Here is an 8567-nt window from a genome sequence, read left to right as displayed (position 1 = left end):
CTCTCCATCCCTCGATTCTCACATTCCAACGCTGCTGAAGATTTTAAGGCAGAGCACGTCATACACCTTAGTTGTCTTCCTCAACGTCAACGTCGACACTCTTTCATTTTATTTAAGATTTTGCTGTGCAGAGTCTCCTCATGACGATCTCCTGCGCGATGTCTGCTGTGCTGAAGGTGATCTCTGATCCTCCTGAAGACTCTCTCCTGGCCTCAGCTCCCATCTTATGGACGATCTCCTCAGTCACTCCTTCTCATCATGGCACCTCACGACATCTGCAAATTAAAAATAACACTCCTCTCCCCACATGGCTTCCGCCATGTGTCAACTCCCCAACGAAACATGTACAAGAATGTTGTACCCTCTCTCTAAAACAATCTCCAGGGTTTCCCACTTGGAGCAGCCATACTCCAACCTGTAACCCTCTGTAAAAACATCAGTCAGCAAGTAAATGTTTAGGTTGTCTAACTCCCAGCTCCACCTGGAGCCTGTATCCTGGAAGATAAAGTCTTTAAGTTAAAACAACTACACATTTGCAACCAACTATAGATCATAAAAGTAATAAAGTATTCAACATAAAAGACAAGTATCATGTGCAGGTTTTCTCCAATCATTAAATCACTATTATTATCATAATTTGTCCCAAATCATGAATCATCCCAATTTATTCCACAATTTAATCGGTGACTTTCCTTAAGCAATGTCACTCCACTCATTTTATCACTATGAGCTCAATAGTGGCCAGCTAATGAGCCCATATTAAACTATTCCATAAACACTGCATCTCTCAGTTTTTTTCTCATGTCACTTGTCTGTTTTCTGCTGAATCCTCTACATGCACTCTTAGAAAAACAAACATTAACAACACACATGGACAATCCTGGAGGTCAGGCTCAGGTCGACAGGTTCCAGAGGTGCCGTAAAAGGTCATAAAGTTAAGCCTGCTGTAAAAGGAATGACACTGATTTCAACACAGGATGTGTTTCAAACTATTTTCACTTCTCCCCCATAATATTCAACATTTTCCCAACGACACAGTGTAATAGCATAATCAACATATAGCCTGTAAACACAGTTCCCTTCACTCATAAACCCAGTAATCCTGTAGTAGAAAGAACATTAACCATTAGTGTGTCCTGCTGTAACTCACATAATCAAACACATCTGCTGTAGAAAAGAAATGTAAATGTTAACGCTGCGCACAAGCCCATGAATAACACACCCCTGACAAATTCACAAACACAGAAAGTGGCATTTAAAAGGTTAAATCAGCACACAACCTAGGATGCTGCTGTCATCTTCCTGCTCCTGTAAAAGAAACACATAAATTCATCCACCCTTTTGTCCTATCTAGGTGGAGATTAACCTTGAGTAGTGGTCAAGTCTTGTCAGCTATTGTCAGCTTTTACCAGTCAGTCAGTTTTTTTTTTTCTCTCACTCATTCATTCATTCATTCCTTCTTTGCTGATAGTGGAAATTATCGTCGCATTTTCATTTCCACCCACAGCAAAATGACGTCATTTCAAAAAAAGAAAAGAAGAACTTTTAGATCGGATTATCTCGCTGAATCCTTTTTGGGCAGGGACTCTCATTTTCTAATTGTCCCAAAAAGCGACTTCCTCCAGAGCCCATTGTAATTTTTGGAGAAACTCACTTGCAACGGTTTTTTCGACATGTTGTGTAGTGCTTTTAATTCCCGTCGTGCAGATCTGCTTAAAGAAAAGAAATTCACAAACACAAGTCAGTGCACTTGCTCAAAAGAAAAATAAAATAAAAATAAAAAACAAAACTGTCAAACAAAACTCCCAGTGCACTGTCCAAAAAACAAAATAAAAATAAAAATAACAGATCAAAATGAAAAACAAAATTAAATAAAAATACCGAAGCCCAGTCTTAGGACTTGTCCCAGAATATTCTTTTTCTAATAGGTGAAAACACACCAAATCTAAGAGTGGGTGCCATGGTACAACCTTCCCCATACATCAGAAACAAAAACAAAACAAAACAAAAAACAAAAATCTGCTAGTTTCACTCATTTAAACTCTGGCTGCAGGATTCTGTTCACCCCTGTTATCATGTTCCCCAAAATAATACTACTTCAGTCGTCTATGTATCACTTCTCAACCCATTCAATAAACCAGACAGAATGATGGTACAGTATTACTTACTTAAAATTGTGTTTGATCCTAATGAGCTTTATTACGTGTATGTGTGTTAGTAGGGTTAACACATTTTCTATTTCTGTGTGTTCTTTTATGTACCTTCCCCCTTTTTTCTGAAACAAAACTCCGTTCACTCCAAGTTTTGTTTCAGAAACATCTAAATGAAAATCTCCGTCTCAGTCAGGCACAGCTAAACCCCAAATGCTTGCACGTTACCATCGGCAACCACGCTGTGTGTTATTAACCCCTTCTACAAATACCCTCTTTGGATGTGTGAAACTTTATGCATAATTTTGTATTTTCTGTAGTGGATGTCATGTGCATGTGTGGTGTTGTCCTTCCTTTTTCTCTAACAGTACTCTTGCATACCTCAGTGCTTGTCTTCCTCCCCCTTTTGTGGTGGTCTGGACACTTTATCAATCCTCCACTTCCAGGCAGTCGTTTGTCTCCCCTGATTCCTTAACCCAATTTGATTCCCCACACTAAAACAGCCTTCCTCTTCTTTCACTCTGGTCCTCTCTCTCCGGTCTTCTCTCCCACTTTGCAGTCCAATCGCAGTCAGTTCTCTTCAGCTTTGTCCCGTGTATGCTCCCACTGTCTCTTTCATTGCCATCTTGCTCCAAACACGGCAAGTGTCAAACTCCAACAATCTCCTCAAAGGTCCTTCACACACAGTGAAGTTGCAGCTTGCTGGAAACGCATCTCCATTCATCCAATCAAGATGACGGATCTTCTCTTTCTGATGCCGTTTGCCCATCGTGCTGCTGGACCTCTCTGCTCAGGTCTCTGGTATTGTCTCTTGGACTGCTGTCCACTGTTAATGTTCATCCTCGTGCTTCTGGAACTGCACTCTGTGTCTTCAGGGAGAGATTAGCTTCCTTGGAGCTTGCTTTTTCAGGATGAGGACGGGAAGCTGCAAAACAATTCAGCCAAAAATTCTGGCTGGGTGTTTCTATTTTTTATTTCTAATGATCTTAACCTATAATTTTCTTCCGACTGCTGCCCGTGGAGAATTGATCCAGGTCCGTTCCCCACCTGTAAACGACAGACTGAGAGACTTTCATCATTCACTGTGACTGCATATGTTTTCATCACTCCTAAAGCAACACATCTCCGGTTATTTTGTTTTGAACCCTATTGACTTTAAACCCCAACAATAAAAAATTTTATTTGTTCTTAACCGCAAACACAAAAAACTTCTTGATGTTGTTGTTAATTATTTTCATCCACAACACTCCAAATTATGTTTCTTTTGTGTCCAGCAGGGGAAGAAGGTGACCTGTAGTGTCACTGCTTTCCCCAGTTGGAGACAATTTCTCACTCACACTTCCACACTTTTTATTTTCTTTGTTGTCATTATTTTCTTTATCTTTTTCTCTCTTTTCTTTTTTTTACCCCATTGTATTACACCCACACATTAATCCTGTAAACTCACTCCTCCAACCTCATTTTTCTTTCACCCCAACAGCTCTCATACAGTCAGCAAACAAATTCTCCATCCATTCTTGAGTACTTGGTCACCTTTAAATGTCACTGTTAATTTTATCAATTTATTTATTATTACCTTAACACTAATCCACTGTTTAGTTTTTCTTTAGTTACTTTAGTTCATTTTCTCCTATTTAATCACTTTGATTTCTTAACTATTATTATTTCACAGGAAATCAACTAATGTACTTTTTTTTTTTTCCCCTCTTTTGTCATCAAGGAATTCACACACACACACACTCACAGGCTGGTCACTCGCCCCCACCTTTCTTTCTCTCTCATACACACACACACACACACACACACACACACACACACACTTTACTCCTCCTTTGTTCCACCTGTGAACCCGCCCCTCGAGGCTGGCTCACACACACCTCATGCTTCTCACAGTCTCATTCAAACTTTCTGCAAGACACCTTCTCTGCTGTGATTCAGGACAACGCCCTGATCAACACACAGAGTAGATATGGTCCGCTTTTTTAGAACTCAACAAAAACAAAATCATAAACTCACGATCTTCAGATCGCAGCCTGTAACCGCGATTTCTCTTTTGTCTCAAAACACAGTCAAATTCAATCCCAATAAACTCAGAATACGCAACAATCAGTGGCACGGTCTCCCGTCCACATACAGCACAAAAACACAATCTTAAACTCAAATCTCTTAGTTCCTACACACACTCACACATTTCCCCAAACACACACTTTTAGACGCGAATTCTTTTGTTACTTTAATTGACTCCCGTACTTCAAACGAGACGCCGACTCTAACGGCGCTTTGACACACACACTGCGCAGTCTACACACGCTGCAGTCAGTGAAGCAACTTGCCCCCACTCTCATGCAGGTTATCAACCGCGACTAGGATCCAACACCTAGATTTAGTTAAGGCGTCCCCGGTGCCTAGGTAACCAGCCTGGATCTCCTGTCCCACAGGTCCTACCCCCGCGTCCGAGAATAGGTGGGGCAACCAAGCCCGGAACACACACTGAGCTGGCGACGAGGCCTTTCAGCCCCGCTTTCTAACTAATAGTAACACATGTTTCCTGCTTTAACGCATGGAGGACGGATCACACACCGCCACTTTTTCCTAATATCTAAAACGGATGAAACACCGATTCAACTAATCCGTAACAAGCGTCTCCTGCTTTACCGCACGGAGATTTTCTTACGGGGCGCTAAACATCAACCTGAAGTTCTTAACAAAAGTCTCTTGCTTTAGTTGTGCCGGGACGGACCTAGCTGCCCCTTTATGCTACTGAGTGAATTTACACTGAGATACGCTCAACTTAGCGAACAGATAATTTAGGCTTTAAACAATATGCACGGTTCGAAAATAAACAGGTCGTGCTTACCTTTTAATCATGTGAGCCAGCTCTCTGTTCGCCTCGTTTCACAATCTCAGCTCTGCCAATTCCTCTCTGGGCCTCGAGCGAATCCCGGGTTTTCGGCACCAAAACTGTTGGGAAATCAGTTTTATCCCGGTTCTTTTTTATTCCTCGGGCCTCCAGAGATGGCACCGGATCCAGTAGTCATTTTTACAAAAATCTTTATTCATCTTTATTTAAGCATGCACTTCTAGAAGGGAAGACGAGGCCGGTGTCCCTCTGCAACAATCTTCACCCCTTTGTTAGTCACAGCCAGCTTTATAGAGGCGACCCCATCATAAATCCCCCATGGTGTGCTGGAAACTCTGTATGTCTGTGTGTGTATGCACGAGCACGTGAGTGCCTGTGTGTGCGCGTACCCGTGTGTCTATGTGAGTGCACGTGAGTGAGTGTGCATGTGGATGTGTGAGTGTAACAGTTAAAACACTGTGGGTGTGTGTCTCTTCCTAGGGGCCATAAAAACCATCTCCCTTCCAGACCACAGTTATCAATTTACAAATGTTGAGACCCCCACACAGGTATCCTCTGGGGAATTTCCACTCAGCATTAACTCCTCTTTGTCTTACTTTCACAGTTCAACTGGGGAGGGTCTCCTAAGATCTACTCCTAAGTTCATGACACAGTCAGGCCTTTATTTATATCCAGGGCAATGTCAGTATCTCTACCATAATTCTACATTCTATCCTAACACATTTCTAAACTCTGAAACAAACTAAAAATTCCTGCATGTCTAAACTCTAAAATAAGCTAAACATTTCTACACTTACTACAGTAACATGTTACAAAAATGTCATGTGATTACAGTAAAAGACGAACTAGGACTCCAGAAGAACAGGAACTTGATTTGCTGCGGAGATGTTAGACAAATTTTGCTATGACTCAGATTCTTATTTCTCACAAAGTGTTCTCAGTCATGTCTTTGCTTTCCATGTTTTGTTTTTTGTTCTTGTTTTTGTGCTTGCTATTCCTTTTTTATGTAGTTAAAATTAGGTGTTTTATAGGAAGACCTTAAACAAAGTATGCAGGACAGACACCACTTTGAGAGGATTAATTAAATCTGTAGCCTCTGATTCTTCTGAAAATGCCTGGTGGACTTTAAATATCAAATTGTTTGTGACTGAGATGTTTTGCTGTTTTGTTTTTTATTTATTTTTTAATGAAAATTTAATTGATCATACTTTTGGACGGCATGTTTTGGATTATCCTGGTCTGGATGATCTCTCTTCTCCCTGTCTTAATTGGATTGGACTGCAGCTCTGTGCAGTCCAATCCAATTAAGACAGGGAGATGAAGGCAATTCTATAATTAATAGAGTCGAAGATAACTAAGAAAACAATCACATCATCTACTTGACACAGTAATATTTTATAATGTGTCCACAAGAGGTCACTGCAGACCATAAATTGGCTATATGGCACAAGCCTTAATAAGTGACTAGTAGTGAGGCAAGAAAATGGCAAGCTAGCAACAGCTAAACTAAACAATAAACAATAGAAAAGTCCTTTAAATGCTGGATGTAATCATCATGGGAGATTCTGGCCACTGCTATTAGCTTAGTACTAAATAATTAAATAATCCTACCAACATGGTATTAATATGCTGAGGCATAACTTTAACATGCACAAACAACTATAGCCATTATCATACCAATGAATCTGTTCAAGGGAATAACACTTACAGGTTCATTAATACACAATTAATCACACAAAACGGCATTACAACTGCTATGCTCTGCCGCTGCTCCTTTAGACTCCTACTCTCCCTCTACGTGCTGAGCACATGGCCACTGATGCGCTTATTCCCTTTGGATGTGATTCTTGCCTCTAGACATGCCAAGTGAAAGCAGGAAATTTGAACAGCCACCCCCAAATTCACTAAGTGAATTTGCAGGACACAAATGTCCCTGCTGAATAATATATACCGGGGTGGGCAACTCTAGGCCTCGAGGGCCAGTGTCCTGCAGATTTATATGTGTCCTTGATCCAGTACAGTTGATTCAAATAGCTAAATTACCTCCTCAACATGTCTTGTAGTTCTCCAGAGGCCTGGTAATTAACTAATCATTTGATTCAGGTGTGTTGACCCAGGGTGATATCTAAAACCTGCAGGACACCGGCCCTCGAGGCCTGGAGTTGCCCATCCCTGATATACACCCTTTTAGTCCTCTGGCATTTTTGGAAGAGTAATAGGTTTAGTGACAGGGCGAATATATTTAGCCCCTTTTATGTCAACCTCAGCTGTGCATATCTTGGCATTATTGCTGGGGATTACTTTAGTTACCCTCCCAACTGGCCACAGTGCCCTTGGTAGTTGTGGGTCAACCACTCGATCTACAGTGAGATCTGAGGTTTAGATGCGCCACTTTTGACAAAGCTGAAGGTTAGGTAAGTATTTGCGAGTAAACTGAACCCAGAAATGGTCAGCAAGCACTTGGCTGTGTCTCCAGCGGCGGTATCCCAGTAGGTCATTCATGCTGTACACTGCTTGTGGTAGGGATGCGTCTCTCCGCCCCATAAGCAGAAGGTTAGGAGTAATGGGATCAGGGTCCACAATGTCCAGTGTTGCATAACCAAGCATGTCCACATAATTATGGATGATTAAAATTGTGATATTTAAAAAACACACACTGTTTCTTAAAGAACATAAATTAAGAAATAGATTGCAAACATACATTATTTTATAATTATTATTTACTTATGTATTCTTTTTACTTTATTATTATAGCACTGGAAATAAATAATAAGGGAAGGATTCTGGATCAGCACCGTGATGGAAACTTGTGCCCATAGTATATACAGTATTCTGAAGAAGGTCTAAATTGTCACTGTATGTGTGTGTGTGTTTTATGTGTATAAATTTTTTAAATTCTTACTAATAATATAGCATTGTCCAGACATGCCTGGTAAGGACACGAGGAAACAGTGACAAAAATAGCTGTGTGAGGCTACTAAAGGCAGTGGATTCCTCAGCAGCTGGATTACAAAGAGCACAAGTAACATTAATACATGTACCAGTTGTTGGAGAGGTATTCCAGGAATGTTTTGCTGGACGATGATGAAGGACAGCAAGTTGAGAGTGATAGATGAGACGAGGAAATAGAAGGAGGAAGAGAGGCAAAGAGTGATTCACAGGCAGAGCCTAGTTAATTTCTCACAGTTTTTTGTTGCCTTATGGTTCCAAGCACTGTCACCTATCTTTGCATGTTATTATTATTTCATAAAACTTGTTTAATCAGCTACCATCTCTCCTATGGGCTTTTTACAGTCTACAGTCTCAGATCAACACAGCCCTGCCCTCGAGCACTATCAGCAGCAGGAGCAGCAGGAACCCCTCAACAGCAACATTGTACCCATCAGGTAAAACATAGGCTACGTTTGCTTTGCCTTGTCGCCACCTCACAACAGTGATATAGTATGATGCGATCCCATATTAGATTCTTGAATGTGTGTTGTTGTTATTCAGCCTGGTTCAATGTGCCCCTTTTTAACTTTGAGCACCCGCCCCTTTAAACGTCTCTGCACATCCCT

The sequence above is a fragment of the Pelmatolapia mariae genome, linkage group LG16_19, assembly GCF_036321145.2.
Source record: "Pelmatolapia mariae isolate MD_Pm_ZW linkage group LG16_19, Pm_UMD_F_2, whole genome shotgun sequence".
Lineage (NCBI taxonomy): Eukaryota > Metazoa > Chordata > Actinopteri > Cichliformes > Cichlidae > Pelmatolapia > Pelmatolapia mariae.
The sequence above is the reverse complement of the archived record's forward strand: the minus strand, read 5'-3'. Positions refer to the sequence as shown.